Source organism: Marmota flaviventris, chromosome 6 (genome assembly GCF_047511675.1).
Source record: "Marmota flaviventris isolate mMarFla1 chromosome 6, mMarFla1.hap1, whole genome shotgun sequence".
Taxonomy (NCBI): domain Eukaryota; kingdom Metazoa; phylum Chordata; class Mammalia; order Rodentia; family Sciuridae; genus Marmota; species Marmota flaviventris.
The window spans coordinates 12,554,099-12,574,074 of record NC_092503.1 but is presented as its reverse complement, the minus strand read 5'-3'; positions in this window follow the sequence as shown (position 1 = coordinate 12,574,074).

Below are 19,976 nucleotides of genomic sequence, written 5' to 3'. Positions count from 1 at the left end.
ACCTGACACTGGTTTCTTTATGTAACTTGTTACTTTTGGGGGGTGAATAGCATCACTTCTGTGTCACACTGTGATTCAAGAAGGCTCTCTCTTCAGTGCCAGACACAGTCCACTTTCCCTACCATCCCTAGAGGCGGAGGGAAAGAAACACAATGTCCTTAGCCGAACTGTGTCTGTTTGCACTCAAATTGCCTCTGATTATAGAAGTATTAAGTTTATTAACAAGGATTTATTTTATCATATTTTCCAATCAAATACACTGATTTTGTATTATGCTTCCAACATCACTCTCATCTAGGAGAAAAAAAAATGTAATGTGACCTTTTTGAACAGCTATATCTTGTACCTTTGGTCAACAATACTATATTACTGAGATGTTAAATGTCATCGTAAGTGGTTATTACCACAATAAAATAAAATTTTTTAAATATTTCATTTAGAAATATAAAATGACATGTTTGTCCTCTTCATATAAACATATTAGGAAAGAAGTTGGGATTTGAAATAATATGTTAGGTGTGATTATGTAATTTAATTTTTCTTATTTATAGTTTTTTCAATGTTACTTTTATAAAGGCCGAAAAAGCTCCAACTTGTGTTTCTTAGAAAGACCATATGTCAATTTGTAATTTTTGTCCAATGATTTCCCAAAACCAAGATTAAACTTATTAGAAATAGCATCCTCTTCTAAATATGGATTTGACATTATAAGATCACTAATTGCAGAGAATTTAAGTGACTTCTGCAACCCCTCAGAACCACGAAGAGCTGCTACTGCTCAGAAAAAGCTGTTGGCTGCCTTTGCCGGCATTTGGCATCCAGATGATGGTTCCTGTCGTGTCCATTTCTGTTTTCTTCTCATTAGAGAAAACAGCAGAAGATAATTTCAATACTAATTATATTCTTCACTCTGCATTCAATTAGGGATAAACAGAGTTATCTCAAATAAACTTTCATCTCTATAAATGTTCCTTCCTTATATTTTATACTAAATGCAGAAAGAGAAACATATGTAGAAACCCTGTGTGAGTTATTTTTTCAAATTAAGATTTCATTATTTCATGTTCAATCACTTATTGAACAAAAATATGCAACTATCACATTCCAGACTTGGCTAAGCACTTAGGTGGCAGAAATGAGCCATGAGATGACATCACTGCCTAATTAATTATTATGTCATTTGTGCATGATGAAAATAATTACTGTTGCATAAACACTAAATAAAACATTTTAGTTATTATATGCAGCATAAATGTGAATACTATTATAGAAGTTACTGCACTGATAGTATGGTAATTATTACTATAATACATACATGATTCACTAATTAATGATAACTATAATAAATATAAACTTTCAGCAACTTTACATTATAAGGTATATATTATATGTGTAATGTAAGGAAAAAGTTATTATTATATAGATTATTTAGAATTGGTTTCATCAAGCCTGAAAACGTATTCTCCTACATATTAGAAATTGCCCTAATGAAATAAGAAAAGCTTTATGACAGAGATTTGTTAAAATAATGGTTAAATGCACATAAAATTAATGCAATCCATCTTTAAATTCAAAAGAAAGAAGTATGTTTAGCACCTTGCAAACATATTTTCAATAAATGGTAAGTGAATAGAAAAGATGGCTACATTGTAATCCATTTTTAAATATATCAAAATGATAACATTAGCTAACTTTGGTGGTTATATTTGCAAGTGAATTTTTAAATTCATTTTTCACATTTTCTAATTTTTGTATCTTGAGCACATGTAACCTTTTCAAGTTACATTAAAATTATTTTGTAAATATAATTGAAAGATGGAAATACAGAACCTAAACTCTAAGTATTAAAAAACATTAAGTTAGAAAATTACTTGAAGATGAATCTGGTCAGCAAAGAAGTAAAAATATTTTATCTCCAAAGTCTTGATCTGCTTTCTCCCAGACAGGTATTCTGAGAATAAAAAACACCCTCTCTTGATATTACTGTGTTGCCACTGGTAAGGTACCAAAAATTTCCATCTGAACTGGAGTGTGAGAAAAGATATCCAAAGGATCCCATGCCTTAAGAATTACAAATCCATGTCTAAATCCTAACTCAGGAAACAGGGACATTGATGTGAACACCGTGAACATCAAACCACAGCGAAGGGGTCTCTTTTCCCATGTTTGGTGATGTAGCCAGCAAGGATGCTAATTCCCAACATACATTTAAAACCAGTTCCTGGAAGTCACGGCAGGCTGCATGAGCATAGGTATTTGCAAGTACATGCTTGTGACCAGGTAATAGGAATGAAAGTTTAGGAATAGAAAACCATCTAAACAGCAAACTTGTACAAAACTTGGTGTTTGGTCTTAAAAAAATATACTCCATGAGAATGACTTCAATCTTCATTTCCAAAATACAGAATGTGGTTTTTCACCTGTGACTTTTATTCCTGTGATGAGTTTTACCAGAAATAATTTTCTGATCCTGACTAGAGATTGTCTCTTTCTCCTTTAAAGCTTAAGTCTGTTTTGTTCACTCCCCATGAAATAAACCTGGCACATAGTATATGCTAAGTAAATATTTGAATGAATAAGTAATAAATGCAGTTCCATGTAGCTTTCCCCCTAAGCAAAAGTGTTTTTGCTTGCCACAAAATATCTGTAATACTGTTGATATTTTTAAAGGCTACTTAAAACATGTTGCTTGAAATTACTGTTTGTTCTTAAGTAGTTTCCTCCCGTATGTTGTAGAAAGAATGTGATTGTCTTAATCCTTATCTAGACATTTCCCCACTAAGAAAAAAAAGGACATTTCTAAGTAAAATAGGCCAAGAAAGCAATACACAATGGTAATCAAAGTGGAAAAAGTATTCTTCAATGTAATTTTTTTGGATTTGGGTCCAAAAAAAATCTAATTCAATCTAATATAGATTGGCAAGTGACTTGAAAGAAGAAATAAAATATTTATACAATATGTGAGTGAAGAGAAACTTGATAAAGTGTGCTAAGATGGATAACCAAATCTCCATCAAAAAAGAACTTTCTAAGGATGCAATAATTAGCAAACTTTTGACTTATCAATAGCTTGTATTAAGTCAACTTCTTTGACTTTTTAAATATCAAAATAGATGTCAAAATCATGATATGAATGATAAAATTCTAATGTAATCTTATAATAAAGATATAATTTCTGGGACAGGTAAGAAGAATCATATTTACTAGGTACTGATGAGAATGTCTTGAATTTTTATATTCAGTTCTTGGACCACGCTTAAAAAAGAGGCATAGAAAATTGAAGAACAGGCAGATTGTTGATGGGTCTGGAAACCATACCGCCCAGAGTTCTTGGATAAGGATTTGATCTGGAAAGAACAATCAGAGGTCATGACTGTTCAGTCTTCAGCTGTCAAAGGAATTCTCTGCGAGGAATGGTGATGAGTCTTGGCAAAAGGGGAAAAACACAGGAGAGGTGAGGACCCCAGTCAAAGGAGGATTGTAAATGAGGAAATCTGCACGTTAGCAGAGGGTGTGGCCAGACTGACAGGGAGGAATATGCTGGTCAGTATGTGGTCAGGCTGACAGGGAGGAAGACTTGTTCCCTCACTGAAGATGGTCCCATCCCTGATGAGGAACTGTTGGGGCACTCTGCAGGGACTGGGGTAAACTAGATAATCTTACAGAGACTTTCATGGCAAGCTCAAATTCTATTTCAGAGGTCACACGGCATCATTTGCTAGGAAAGCTGCAGGAGGACTCTATCTTTGCTGTCCCCTCTCCATCACGTCAGAGCTCTCCAGCGCCAGGGGTCTTTCTTCTTTGAGTTCTCTGCCCCACTCAGAAGGGGAACTACCCGGAAATGGTGCAACATAGTCTTTGCAGTCTCCCCTTGTTCTTCAGCGTGGCAGCCAAAGCAAAATCATCAGGGACAAACAGCAAGAGTCAGGCTGCCAGCAATGGACAAAAGGAATGGACACTCCCATATAAAGAATGAAAAAAAAAAATTAACAAGAAAGGACACCATGTTAAGATTTTTTTTTAATTGTGAGGAACAATGAGCCTATCTCAAAGCTATATATTAGAGACTATGGAAAGTGAAAATTGGTTTGATGTTCATCAGATTATAGATGCAGAAAGAAAGATAAAAACCTGAATGAAATTTAATTTCTCATTACTTTAGCCACAGCGAAATGCCATAGTATTTCTATTCTTCCTTATCTTGGAATTTTAAATAAATGTTACTTTCCACCCCATCTCCAAGAACACAATAGAATAACTCATTGGCACCAACTTGCCTGAAGTAAATTCCTCAGCACAACTTTTGACAGGTGGTTGGATGAGTATATGTGGGCAGTGTTAACAGAGGAGATCTAAAACATCAAATAGTAATTATTAACAAACTTGCAGTTATTGAATTATTCCTGAGATTAAAGTCTCTTCTGCCTCATATATATCAAGGTATAGAAAGAGTGCACCTCCTCAGGTCAGGTTGCCAAGGTTGAGTTCCAGCAATTCTCTTAACTAGATAGTGCAATTACATAATCTTTATGAAAACTGCTTCCACTTATGTGAGGGAAAAAAACAATGGTCTTGAAAAGGAGGATTTTCATTTTATCCTTTTTAGGTTCTGTACACTCTAAGAAGCCACCAGCGGGTTCAGGTTTTCAATCTTTAATATTATTTTTAAAAATTATAAGGTCTACGTGAGCAAAATTTGTGTGCAATAAATCTTTAAAGTGCATTTTTAGAGAATGTTCTTTAACTTTCTCCTTAAGGTTCCTGAGGAAATAGCTTAAAGCACCTTAGTTTAAAATATCTTGGCTTGGCCTGATTCCACAGCTATTCACATTTTCATCTGTTCACAGAAAATTTTGCTTTTCATTGATTTTTTTTTGAATAATCCTCTTGGCAAATACCTAAGCCATGCATGATACATATATAGCTTGAAATTCATCCTCAAGAGCTGGTATTATTCTCAATAATGTTTAAGGAGTCATTTTTCACCACTCCCCACATCATACAATATATGAGGCACATTGGGGAGCTTTTCTCATATTTGGTCAACCTACCAAAATATCTCATATTTATCTCTGTCACTTTTATTATTATTACTTGCTAACACATTTTCAACATTTATTACATGCCTAGAACCATGTTTGGCTTTATGGTAAACTCTGAAAATGCCATTTCCAATCTGGTCTTCTACATAGGATTGCCAGGTGGAGCAGGTAAAATTCAGGATGTCCAGTCTAACTTGAACTTCAGATAAACAACAAACAATATTTTTCACACACACATTTCCCCTGCAACACCTGACATCCTGAATTTTATCAGGAAGTTCTGTTTATGCACCACATTGCCTTACACAACATTCTTTGCTCTCCTTGTACAGAGCCAGGCCTAAGAAACATTCAGATTGGTATAAAATCCATTTTCCTTCAGATGAACTAGAAAATTTATCAGTACCTCACACATTATTTTCTGAGTTTGCTCAAAGTCACTTTATATGTTCATAAGGCCTAAAACATTCTTAATTGAAACTGTATTCTGTAAATTCTTTTAGTGTACACTTTGTATTATGTCATGAAAAAAATGAGTAATAAGCCAAATATAGAATAAACCAAATTATGGATGAAATGAGCGAATGCAAATCAATTTAAGAAAGAAAATTACATTTGCAAGATGCATGTTAATGAAATACGCAAATTAAGTTTTCAAATTTTTCATTTTTAAAATCTCTTAATTTTATCTCCAAGAATCTATTGCCTATCAGAAACAAGTTAGCTACTAATTCTGATGCTATTTATAACTACATATATAAAATTATGCTTCTTTTTATAATTCTGTGATTATAGTTCTATAATTACAGACTTATCATTCTTAAATTTAAAAAAAACGAATTTATTCAGATATCTGCTGTATATATGCATACATACATACAGCGATGTCATCATATAACTTTACAATTTATCTTCTGTGCAGTTTGGCTGATGGAAAGGAATTATGGATTATCACTTTTCTAAAATCCAATAGTCACATAAAATATTTGTTTGCGTGTTTTAAAACATTAGTTCTTCAGTGAAACTCAGAAAAGGCTTCACATATTTCACTACCAACGAGTGAACATCAGAACATGTGTGCTCTCTCTTTTTTTTTTTTTTTTTTTTTGTACTGGGGATTGAACCCAGGGACACTTAACCATTGAACCACATCCCCAGCCCTTTTTTATATTTTATTTAGAGACAAGGTCTCGCTAAGTTGCCAAGGTGGTTTTGAACTCCAGATCCTCCTGTCTCAGCCTCCAGAGCTGCTGGGATTACAGGTGTGTGTCACCACCCCGGATGTGTGTGCTGTCCTCTATATCTACTAAGAATGTATTACAACCTGTCCATCAATTAGACAAGAGACAGATGAGAGACAGACAAGTAGATAGACATACAGGGCTATTTTAAGGCTCTATTTTAATCCATAAAATGTGTTAAGCAATTATTGAAAGTAGAAATGTTTCCTTGGTGAGAACTTTTTATTCATTTTGAACTTGGTAACACTGAAAAGAAAACTGTGAATTAGACCTGCATGAGTCCTAGAGCATCATGTCTCCTTTACTTGTGAGACTTGGCTTTCCTTAAATACTTTGTCAGTTTCATGATGAACCCTGAAATGGTTTGAATGTCTCTATTACAGAAATTAGTTCATAAAATAAATCACTGGACATATACCTGAAATTTAATTTTCTCTGTGTCAGCTTTTGTTGTAGCTCTGCTGAAACCTCTGATATTTCTCAGCATTGGAAAAAAAATCACATACAAGTGTCTCTAACAATGAAACATCTTACTCTCCAAGTTTAGAACTAAATGATTACAGACAAATATTTATTGGACATTAACATCCCAAATGTCCTTTCTTATTCTCTGAAATCCATAACCCAGATACATTTGGATATTGTTAGACCCCTTTTATATCTGAAACTACCATTAACCAAACTCTGGAATTATGTAAATATTTCTATGTTGAAAGACATCATGAGTTAACATAATGGTTCATTGTGAAAGACTGCTTCTAAAGAAAAGTAATTACCAAATCTCCATTCCATAAGATTAATCTCAATCTATACTGAGTGAAAATTATTTTACAATGAACACAATTCTAATACTAATTCCCTAAATTGGGCAGTATATAAGAATACATAAAAATAACCAGTCATTTTAACCTATTTTTCCTGTAGTCTCAGATGTAGAACACCTGTAAAAACTTAAATATAGACTATAATGCATAATTATATTTAATTATGTATTATATATTATTACATGTTATATAATTAAACCATATAATTATGTGACTATATACCATTATATTATAAATACATTATATTATAATAGTATTAATTAATATAATAATATATAAGCTGTAGATTATGATTTAAAACCTATTTTAGTGCACTGTGTCAATTTTGTTTAAATACTTGCAGAATTCACAACTTGGGTTTTCAAAGGGTTAATAACTTAATAACCATTGATGGATAATTTGCAGCACATCCAGATTGTGATGAGTGCCTTTTAAGTATTATGTTGTTCTTTTTAGATACTTTAATTATTTTTTCATAAAAAAATAAAAACACATGCACTTTACAAAATATGCATCTGTGTGTATTTCTCAACATGAACTTTTCCTGGCTATTTCTCCTCCCCAGGTTAGTGGCAAGAACTAATGAAAAGATGCTTTTTATTTCCCACTGCTAATATAAAATTATTTAACAACTGGCCAAAGTCTGAATGTTATTAAAATTTCTTTATAGAACTTGAATATGGCATATGTTACATGTTTACTTTACCAATGCATGAGGCAAATTTAATTAAAAAGCTTGAAATAACAACCCAAGGAGGTAACATTTCCATATATAAAAGTGACAATCACAGGGAGAAAAAAATATGTTATTTAGAATTTATTTTATTAGGTTTTAGACAAATGAGATTTTTTTATGCTAAACTTATGTGACTGATTTCTGAATTTATCACCTCATATCAGAAAAACTGCATTTAATGTAAGTTCTTTAGGATGTGCTAACACCTCCTGGCATACCTAGAATTGATTCAGAGATGGTGTTAGAAAATTTAATTCAATAGATGGAAGATTGAAATTAAAATTAGGATATTTCTTGTCATATTAAAAATGCAATCCATAACAGTTAAAGAGAAATATTAAAATAAAAATTATAAAAATGTTTTAATAAAAGAGAACACCTTTATATGTGGAGTACAAATTTTAAGTGCAAAAACCTGCCTTTCAGTTCCAGCCACAATGGAGAAACAGATATCAAATTTATCCAGTATTCACGGAAAACAAAAAACATAAGAAGGAACCACTTTTAGGCCTTAAGCACCAAGCATGGAAGAGTGATGCCAGAGAGAAAGCAAAACCAGAATCATCTCAAAGTTCACCCAGGTGCTTGTGGCAACTGTCAAACCACACCCAGGGAAGCGATGCCCAAGCAGGCTCAGGTGTCAGCTGACTGGAGACCCAGAAATGGCAGGGTGCCATCCAAAGTGCAGAGGCCTTACTGAACACCTGGCCTTCCAGTTGTTTTGAGACCTCAAAACTTCTCTCCTTAAAAGTATGGCTAACACAAGCAGCCAAAAGAGAAATTTAAATAAAAGTTGAGTCAGAACATTTAGCAGTGAAATAGTAACTATGCAAGAATGGATTTCATGGCTGGAAAATGAATTCTTTACATAGATAGCAAAACATCAAGAGACTTGCAAAGAGATAAAAATCAAGCTAGCTTTATATTTTTGTACAGATGTATTTAATTCTGGGATAAATGAAACAAAGACTTCCCAACACCAGTACTGTTGATATTGTGGGACAGTAAATCTTTCTGGGAGGAGCTAGCTGCCCAGTGCCTCTCCATCCATACAAGATGCCAGCGCTTGCTGTTTTCCCTCCCCAAACATGGCAGCTAAACATTTCTCCAGATGCCCAATGACCCCATGGTGGAAGGTGGAGTTAAAGTTTCCCCTGGATGAGAAACACTCAGATAGAAGAACAAAGTAAAGAAGGAAAGTATAATCAGGTGACACAATAAAAACAGGTGACATGATTTAAAAAAAAAAAAATTACCAAACCCTAAGGATTCATCCAATAGGAGATGTCAGAGTCAAAGTCTAAGGGCTATGAGTATCAGCTCCACTCTAATAACAGAGGATAAATCTCAGCAACCATAGGCTCTATGGCCACAAAAGATAAAGGCTATATATAGTGGGTATTTAAAATTATAAAAAGTAAAACCTGAGATAGTGATAGAAAATTAATTGAAGAATATGTAAAATTTTCTTATATTTTGAAAAGGCAATTTAATAACTACTTCTTATACTGAATAAATAAAAAAAAGAACAGTGTAAGCGAATTAGATAAATCCATTAAAACAGAAGAAATAAAACATAAAAATAAGAGAACGGAAGTAGTGTAAGTTGATGTTCTTGTCTGTCACAGTAAGACCCTGACAGATGCTGTATGCAGTAGTGACAGAGGCAGATGAGCAAGTGTTATGGACCAAAAAAAAAAAAAAAAGATCCATTAAAAGATGGAAAATTCAACTAGGAAACTTAGGACACGATCACATGGGAACTGACACACTCACTCTATTACACATAGAGCAAATCAGAGAAGGAAATAAAACTAGGCAAAAATAGAAGGCAAGAAGTATTGTTCACAGAAAACAAGATAAATTTTTAAAATTAATATTAGTTACTAGTGGGTGGGCCCAGGTTCATCCTGCCACCGACAGACACCGCCAGACCTCAGGCTCCAGCACAGGACTGCCTCTTCTGACCAGCAGACCACAGCGGGAGCTCAGGCCTGGCCCAGATCTGCCCACACCTACCTTCAAAGAACCCAGGCCCAGTGTAGGTTCGAGTTTGCCACCCCCAGCTTGGAGCCCAAGTCCATCTTAGGACACTGCAGACATCCCCATAGCCTTCCCCACACAGTAACCCCTACCTTTTGACAACAGACAAGGCCTAGAAGCAGCTGCATCTCAAAGCAGGCATCCCAAAGACAGTGTAAGGCCCACCCTTTCAGCCCCATCTCTGTAAGATGCTTCATCCATCTTGGGGCACCTCCACTATTATCTCAAGTTACCTTGGCTATTGCTGCCAGCAACTTTAGTGCAGTAGCATACATTGAGGGACACCAGCAGGGTCTGGAAGCCCGACATCAAGGTGAGGTACAGACAATCTGCCTGGGTACTAGAAGAATATAGGGTAGAAAGTTCAATAGCTCAGATCCACACTGTAAGAAAGGAAGACACATAGACAACATGAAAAGACAAGGGAGGAACGTGCCCCAAACAAACCAGGACACTGTAATTACAGAACCCATGGACAGTGAAGTTGATGAAATGTCAGAGAAGGAATTCAGAAGGTTCATAATTAAAATGATCTGTGAATTAAAGAATGACCTAAATGAGCAAATACAGACAAAAACTGATCACTCCAACAAAGATATAAGAGAGCAAATACAGGTAGAAAAAGATTATTTCAAGAGAGAGATGGAGACTCTGAAAAAAAAATAATCAGAAATCTTGAAATGAAGGATACAATAAACCAAATAAAAAACTCAATACAAAGCATAACCAACAGACTAGATCACTTGGAAGAAAGAACATCAATCAGATAGTGAAGAAAGAAAAGATAGCCTCTTCAACAAATGGTGCTGAGGAAATTGAAGATCCATATGTAACAAAATGAAATTAAACCCCTAACTCTCACTGTGCACAAAACTCAACTCAAAGTGGATCAAGGACCTAGAAATTAAACCAGAGACAGTCTATTAGAAGAAAATGTAGGTCCAAATCTCCATCATGTCGGATTAGGTCCCCACTTCCTTAATAAGACTCCTATAGCAAAAGAATTAATATCAAGAATCATTAAATGAGATGGATTCAAACTAAAAAGTTTCTTCTCAGCACAAGAAACAAATCAGTGAGGTAAATAGAGAGCCTACTAATTGGGAACTAATTCTTACCACAGGCACTTCAGATAGAGCACTAATCTCTTGAATATATAAAGAGCTCAAAAATCTTAACACCAAAAAAACAAATAACCCAATCAATAAATAGTCTAAGGACCTGAACAGATACTTCTCAGAAGATATACAATCAATCAACAAATATACAAAAAAATGTTCAACATCTCTAGTAATTAAAAAAATGCAAATCAAAACTACTCTAAGATTTCATCTCATTCCAGTCAAATGGCAGTTGTTAAGAATACAAACAACAATAAGTGTTGATGAGGATGTGGGGGGGGGGGGGGGGGAAAGGCACACTCATACATTGCTGGTGGGACTGCAAATTGGTGCAGCCAATAAGGAAAGCAGAATGGAGAATCCTTGGAAAACTTGGAATGGAACCACAATTTGCCCCAGCTATCCCAATCCTAAAATCCCAAAGGACTTAAAAACAACATACTACAGGGACACAGCCACATCAATGTTTATAGTCTCACAATTCACAATAGCTACACTGTGGAAGCAACCTAGATGCCATTCAGTAGATGGATGGATAAAGAAAATGTGGTATGGATACACAATGGAATATTACTCAGAATTAAATGGAATAAATTCATGGCATTTGCAGGTAAATGGATGGAGCTGGAGAATATAAAGCTAAGAATATTGGAAATTAGCCAATCCCCAAAAATCAAAAGCTGAATAATTTCTCTAATTAAAGGATGCTCATTCATAATATGCTGCGGGGGCTGGGGAGAGGATTAAATGAACTCTAGATAGGGCAAAGGGGAAAGGGGGAGGGAGTGGAAGGGAGGGGATATAGGGGTAGAAAAGACAGTGGAATGTGGTGGTCATCATTACCCTAAGTACATGTATAAAGACACAAAGGATGTGAGGTCTACTTTGTGTACAACCAGAGATATGAAAAATTGTGTTCTATATGTGTAATATGAATTGTAATGCATTCTGTTGTCATATACAAAAAACTAAAATATTTTTAAAAATTAAAAAATAAAAAAAGCAAAAAAATTAGTTACAGTTATATATGTTCTGTTGGTAATTTTAAATGGTAGGCAAATTTGTTGAATAAACTAAAATTTTAGCTATATATTTAATATAAATGACATAACTAAACTTAAGTTCCTCTGATAGATTAAAAGGATAAAAACATTAAATCTGGCAAAATAATACTAGTAAATTGGAATGACAATAATAGTTTTAAACAAGTTTAAATTCACAGCAGATAATATCACATAAATCAAAGAAGGTCACACAATTTACAAATATTTCTAGAAATAGAAATATTTGGCATCTCTATAATACTGACTCCTTCTTAGAAAAGAAAATGTTATGAAATGTATTTAACTTTTAGTTATTCTTAAAAGAGTGTTTACCTTTTGCCTTGTATTTCTTTGTATTAATAGAAAGAGAAGTAGCCTTTTTGTAAATAATAATAATGATAATATTTGCACAAACCTTTCAACCTAGCAATTCGTTTGGGACTCATTGCTGCACTTATGTAAGGATTTGCATGTAATGTGCTTACCACCACTGGATTAGAAGATTATGGGGGGGGGGGGCGGAGGGGGAACGTGTATATATCCAAAAGTGAATGGCTGCATGAATTTGGTATACCCAAGCCCGAAGCTAGTAGAAATAGTCAAGAGATGGTTCATATATAACCTATTAAGGACTACTCTTCAGGGTACAGATTCATAACCAATTAGTGCTTCTTAAAACAAACACACACAATACCTCATTTCCATACATGCTTGTTTCTGTTTGATTAAGTGCAACACAAGTCAAAGAATGCCTACCATTGCTTATTTCTCATAGCAGGATTTTGTAAGTTTAGAAAGGTTTTTGGTTTTTTTCCTTAAAAACATCTCTTTACTCTGATTTGTCACAAGAAGCAAGGATTATTTTGGTAATGTAAGGAAGAAATTTTAGGGCCTCGAGAAACAAATTTAAAAAATAGCTTTTCCCGGGGGTTTTACATAGTAGAATGAATATGAATATAGGAGACACATAGTATTATTCTAGAACAGGAGGTGGCGAGGTGACCCTACAGCTCTATTTATGTGTTTCCTGTCTTCTAGGTTAGCGTACAGCCAACTTGTTCTATAAAGGGCCAGATTGCAAGTATTTTAAGCTTGGCAGGCCATATGGTCTCTGTCACTACTACTCAACTCTGCTCTTAAGGCACAAGCTCTGCCATAAGCAACTTGTAAACAAATAACAGTAACTGTGTTCTAATAAAGCTTTATTTGTGGGCTCTGAGATATAAATTTTCTGTAGTTTTCATCTGTCACAAAATATTATTATTTTTTTCAAATTTACTACATAAGAAGTTAAACAGTATTCTTGGTTCATGGGTTTTCTAAAAACAGGCTTTGGGCCATAGCTTCCAACCCCTGTTCTAGATACTCCAAGTGTAACTGGAAATGTGCTACTGGAATTAGGTCCTGTTGTCCAAGGCAGAAAATGTCATTGGAACCATGCCGACCCCAGTACCCAACTCAGACAAGATTAGCTGTCACTCCTAGGTGGTCTGAATCATGGAATCTGGAAAATACCTCCTGCCTTTCCTGATGAGGTGAACTTGACTACTTTAGCAGCTCTAATTCTATACTTGGAAACCTCATTCTGTACTGAAAAAAAAAAAAAAATGCTAAAATTCTAAAGCGGGAAAAAATGCATTAGGCTATGCTATCTTTCACTATGTGAAATTGTGAAAATGATTTCCCCTAACAACTGTACCCAGAAAATGGAAGTTTTAATGGAGTGGATGAGAGGATGAAAGCCCCCATTTATATAATAGATCCCACAGAGAAAGGCCCTGTGGACTCTCGAGGGCCCAGTGCTATCAGCCAGAGGTCCTAAGGAGGCAAGGGGCTGGGCAAGAGAGTGAGGAGACACAGGTGAGGGAGGGGTGTGGAAATTGGGGCTTGAGGGAACATGAGGTCAAACAAAACCTGTGAAATGATTGACCCAGAACATATCCCGGTTTTCCGACTAAAGTTAAAACTGAATAAAACAAAGGCATTTGAGGGGAAAAGAGGAGAAACATGAGAATCATTTCCATTTCTCTTGGGATTTCTGGCAAGGAATCTCTCTATGGTTTAGCTGCAGAATGAAGAGGGACAACCTGCTTGATAAAACCTGATAAAACTGTAGAGAATACACCCTAGATGTGAGCCAGGATATTGTAAAGTAGGGATGCTGAGAGTATAGTCGGTGGAGAAATGTTTTAAAAATAAATCTGGAGAAGACTGTGTTCAGCCTGGTGTTGAAGGCTCATTTTCTGAAGAGCCATTTCAAGTCCTAAATATTCTAATGTAATCTGTTAACCTCCCAGAGGAGCTAACAAGCTCACCCTTCCAAACACCATCTGAAGACAATATGGGGTGGGGGATTGACATATGTGTGCATTGTCCCTCAGGAATAATCCCTTCAATATGGTTTTTGAAAAACACCATTTTAGTTATAACCTTCTTATGATGAAATTTTCCCTAAAATAAAAATCACCCAATCTATGAGGAATAAACTAAATTTATATTTACATGCAATTAACAGATTGGCCTTCCTATGATACCAACTGTAGGAGATATTTACACAAATTCTTTTAAAAAAAACTAAAGCTTCAACTTACTAAAGGGGTTTTATGTTTAAAAATTTGTGTCACTTCTGATAACTCAGAAGTTACTTACTAACAGAAACTAATTTTAAAAAATAGTAGCTAAGTTCCTAATCAAGCCTGCTAATTTTATCAATAAAGTCAAAATTACTGATGATGCAATACAACTTAGAAAAAATCACTATTATTTAAATAAAAATAATTACATAGAATGAAAATGCAGAAATACCTTTTTAAAAAATATTTTTTTTAGTTGCAGATGGACACAATATCTTTATTTATCCATTTTTATGTGATGCTGAGGATAGAACCCAGTACTTCATACATTCAAGGCAGGCACTCTACCACTGAGCTACTGCCCCAGCCCCCAGAAATACCTTTTTGAATGCTACATTAAATTTAATACTTCTGCAGAAAAAAAAAAACCTAGTGGATGAAGTTTAAAAAGTTTAAGAAAATTATGAAGGTAATTTTGTGGTTTGCCATAAGCTTGAGGTATTTGTTTTTAATTGTAATAATTTAAAGTAAAATTGTTTTAACAAAATATATAAAATAAATATTATGAAGAATGTAAAGCTACACATAATTTTTTAAAAATTTATATTGTTAGATTATTTTATTTGCCTACCCATATGTCTTTCAGAAAGATTTTGCCTTAATACTATTTATTCTTTTTAACATCATTTATTTAAGTGTAACAAATACAGAAAAGCAGGTAGAGAAAACACATTCACCTCGATGGATTACCACAGCATAATCACCCTAAGAGCCACCACTCAAGAGAACAACATTGCAAGGACCTACCTTAAACCCCCTCCTCGTCAAAGGTACCGTGATGCTTGCTTCTACCAGAATAGCTACTTTTGCAAGTTTTGAGATTTATGAGAAGGAATAATATAGCATGTCATCTTCTGGTTTTTCAAGTCAGTATTCTGTTTATGGGATTTGTCCAGATACTTATACTTATGTCTTGATATATATATATATATATATATATATATATATATATATATATATATTGCCTTTACTGATGCATAGTACACTAGTACACTGCGGTATGAATATATCATCATTCAGTTATTTGTTTCTGTTTTGTTGATAATGAGCAGTGGAATAGTTGGATCACAGGGACAAAGAACATTCACATTCAGCAATTAAGGCCAAACAGACTGACAAAGTTGTCCTGATTTACATTTCCACTGGAGTTTCCATTGTGTCCAGAACTTGCTAACATTCGGTGCCATCGGTTTGCTTCATTTAGCCATTATGGTACATATGTGATCATTTGTTATGTCTTAATTAGCATTTTTCTAATTTCTGCAGTCAAGCAACATTTTATATATTTGATGAACATTTGTGTATCTTCTTTTGTGTTCAAGACATTTGTCCATAATTTCACCGGATTATCTTTATTATCTTTAATGACCCTTCACATAGTCTAGATATAATCCCTATCCTATGTTTCAACCCTTTCTTGTTAATATTTGGATGAGTTTATCAGGATATGCTGGTGGGGAAAAAAAACTCTACATATCAATAGATGTATACAAAAATACTTAGATGTGCTGCAGGCCATTGGGTTTGGGGACAGCTATTTTTTCCAAATAGTTAACTCCAGGGCCCCAAATGACAAGTGCTACACCATGTAGAGTGCTGCTGCTTTCTATGGCCAGGAAATCACAGAAAACTGACAAATTTAAATGAGAAATATGAACTTTTTTTGTGTGAACAAATTCTTCACAAATTGTTGATAGACCTTTATTTCATCTTTATGTGGTGCTGAGGATCGAACCCAGTGCCTCACACACACTAGGCAAGCGTTCTACCACTGAGCCACAACCCCAGCCCTGTGGACATGTCTTTTTAATATCAGAATCTTACACTTGAATCAGTAAGATGCAGTTCCTGGTGGAGGATTTTAAGTGATGATATTTTCAAGTTCTTGATATGATCATTAATAAAACTTGATGCATAATAAATTTGCAGGAAGAAAACAAAATGACCACAGATGAACTTGTATTTGAAGATTCCAAGAACATTTTTTTCCTTTTCTTGACAAATCAATGTTGAAATTGCTCATGAAAATGGGAATAGATTTTGAATCCAATTCAGTTCTGTCAACTGTTTCAAATTACGATGAGGTCTGATTTGTAGCCACATCTTGAAGCTAGCATAAACACTATAAAGGGGGAATATCTGCCCCAGACAGATACCTGTATGCTCTTTGTGAGAACAGAAATTCAGGGATCTAGGTTGCTTCCCTCACCAACAGTCCCTGCCCTCCTTGCTGGATAATCTCTCTAACTGCATGAGTTAACCTTTGGGTACCTGAAATATATGCTCCTGCAATAACAGCCCTCTTTACTTGATGAACAGCAATACACTCTTAACTGGCTGCTCAAGTCATCAAGTGACTGACTGCTGAACAGTGTGTGGCAGTGAGGTAATGGGGGCCAGATGGCATTCATCCAGCTTGCCACCTTCAGAGAACTGAGAAAGAACAGCTATGCTTGGAAAAGTTCTGCAGGGAGGTTTGTGCTAAGGCAGAAGCGACAAGTGGTAAGATGTATCTGGCCAAGCTCCCTAGTGCTGGACTCTGACTCTTTCCACAATGTGCTGGGCACAAATTAACTGGACTCTTTAGGCAATTATAAGGACATTCTTTCTATTTAACACATGATGAAGCGAAGGCACAGAAAGATCAGATGCCATATGCAGAGTGACACAGAGGGCTAAGTGAGGAGTCAGGCACCTGGTTCTATAGTTGTTGCTCCAGCCCATCACCTTCGACAAATGTCCCATGATTTGCTCAAAGTTAAACCCATCACACAATTCCAAAGAATGGCCAAGTTGTGTGTGAGTATCAACTATCTTCAGTGTGGGAATAATTTTATATGATTTAGCTGCATAAATTTAATAAAATAAGAAATAGAGTTATTATTCTTTAGAATTCAGGTGCATAGAAGTGACATAATCAGCCACAGTATATTTCACACTATAGTACTTACTTCTTACTTCTTATATTCATATTTAATTCATTCATTTTGCCTTTATTTTCCTCACTTTCATCCCTTTGAACATCCCTAATAGCACCTCATATTCACCCCAAATCATCAAGTCACCATACACTTTGTGAATCCCATTTACATGATAGCTTTTGGTGACTTATCTTTTTATGTTTTCAAATTTTTCATTCGAAATATTTCTGTGAGTTCTCACACTGTCCCTCATAAGTATAGTAATTTCCTTTACACTGCTACATGGTACCCCATCATTTCCAATACCACATTTTATCTACCCAGGTATTGTGGACAGACCTTACAATTGTTGCCCACTCTGGTTGTCTAACCATGCTGGACAGTCTCTTTGTGTAGAACAATTTTCCTCAAGAATATATCTCAAGGAATAGCGTCAAGTCACATTCTGTGTACAGATACTAATTCACCCTGCAGAAAAGTTGGACCTAACTATATTTAAGAAACAGAGAGAGATCCAATTTCCCACACTTATATCTGACCTTAATCTTAGCAGTAAAAAGTAGCATTTCATTGCTTTTGCTTTTATTAGTTTGAGAATTTTCCTCACTAATGAGATTGAATAATCTTTATCATCTTTTAGCTATTATGTTCCTTCCTACAGATTTTTAAATTACATCCTTTCTTGGCTAACTAGTAGCACTCCTGCCTCATTATTTCTAAATTGAAAGAATTTCTTATATATTCAAGATTTTAATCCTTTTTATTCATATTGTATACTAGAATCATCTCCTAGTCTATGACCCGTCTTGTTATTTTTGCCCATGGGAATGATTGGTATAATAGAAATTGTTACTTGTATGTTATTCAAAATCTTCAAATTTTCTCTTCACATACTGTATTTTATGCATTTTTTATGTTTTTACATTTTCTTGAGGTTTAACATGCACAAAAGACATAGATTCCAATGAATGTTTACATATGTGCAAATCCTTGTGACAATCACGCAAAGCAACACATAGAACATTTTTAGCATCTGAGAAGGTTCTTATATGCATTTTACAAAAAAAAAAAAAAAAAACCCACACTCCTGTCCTCCCCCTCTGTCCTATGCTGTCATTCACATGTTTGTTCTTCAGCTTCATATAAAGGGGATCATACGTTAGGCAATCCTTCGTGTCTGGATTCATGCACTCATTGCTACCACAGTGAGATACCTATACATTGTGGGCAACAGAAGTTCTATTTGTCCATGTGCAGTTTTACACTGAATAAATTGTTTTGGTTAGCTTTTTCACCTTTGTGACCAAAGACCTGATGAAAACAATTTTAGAGAAAGAAAAGTTTATTAGGGGTTCATGACTTCAAAGGTCTCAGTCCAAAGACAGAGGACTCTTGCTCTCTGCCCAAAATGAGGCAGAACATAACATCATGGCAGAAAGGTGTGGAGGAGGAACAGCTCAGGACATGACTACCAAGAAGCAGAGAGAGATTGCTACCCTTATCACAGACAAAATATAAACCCCAAAGGCTTGCCCTCAGTGCCCCATCTCCTCTGGCCTCACCCTGTCTACAGTTACCACCCACGAATCCCTATCAGAGAACTAATGCACTGATTAGGTTAAGGTTCTCAAAACCAATCATTTCACCTCTAAACTTTCTTGCATTGTCTCATACATGAGCTTTTTGGGGACAGCTCATATCTAAACCATAACATAAATAGACCACAATTTATCCATTAATTAAAATTTAATGGTTCCAATTTGGTGCTATTATAAACTGTTATATATTATATATAACAAACTTTTCAAACACATTTTGTATATAAATCTTTAAGTGGATACATGCACTCATTTCTCTTTAATAAAGTTTTCTATAATGCTATGGATATATAAAATTTCTAGGTCAAGGGATGTGTATGTATTTGGTACTAATAGGTATTACAAAACCAGTTTTCAAGTGGTTGTCCCAGTTAGCACTCCAAAGAGCAATATCCAAGAGCTCTAATTGTTCCTTGCCATGATTTTGTGTTGTTGGTCTTCTTGATTATAGCCATTCTCATGAGTGTTTAACAGAATCATATTGTGCTTATTCTTTGTGTCTAAATATTTAACTTCAATTCTCTGGTTTTTAACTAATTGGTATGAGGAACATTAAGTTGAGAGTGCTACTGTAATAATTAGTACACATGGACAATCAGTATGCCCCAGGCAATTTCCTGTTCCAAGAGAAGATTATTACCATTTTTTGTTTTTGTTTGTGTTTTAGTACTGGACATCAAACTTAGGGCCTTGCATATAATGGGCAAGCACTCTGCCACTGAGCTATACCCTAGCCCTTTTTTATTTTATTTTGAGTGAGGGTCTTAATAAGCT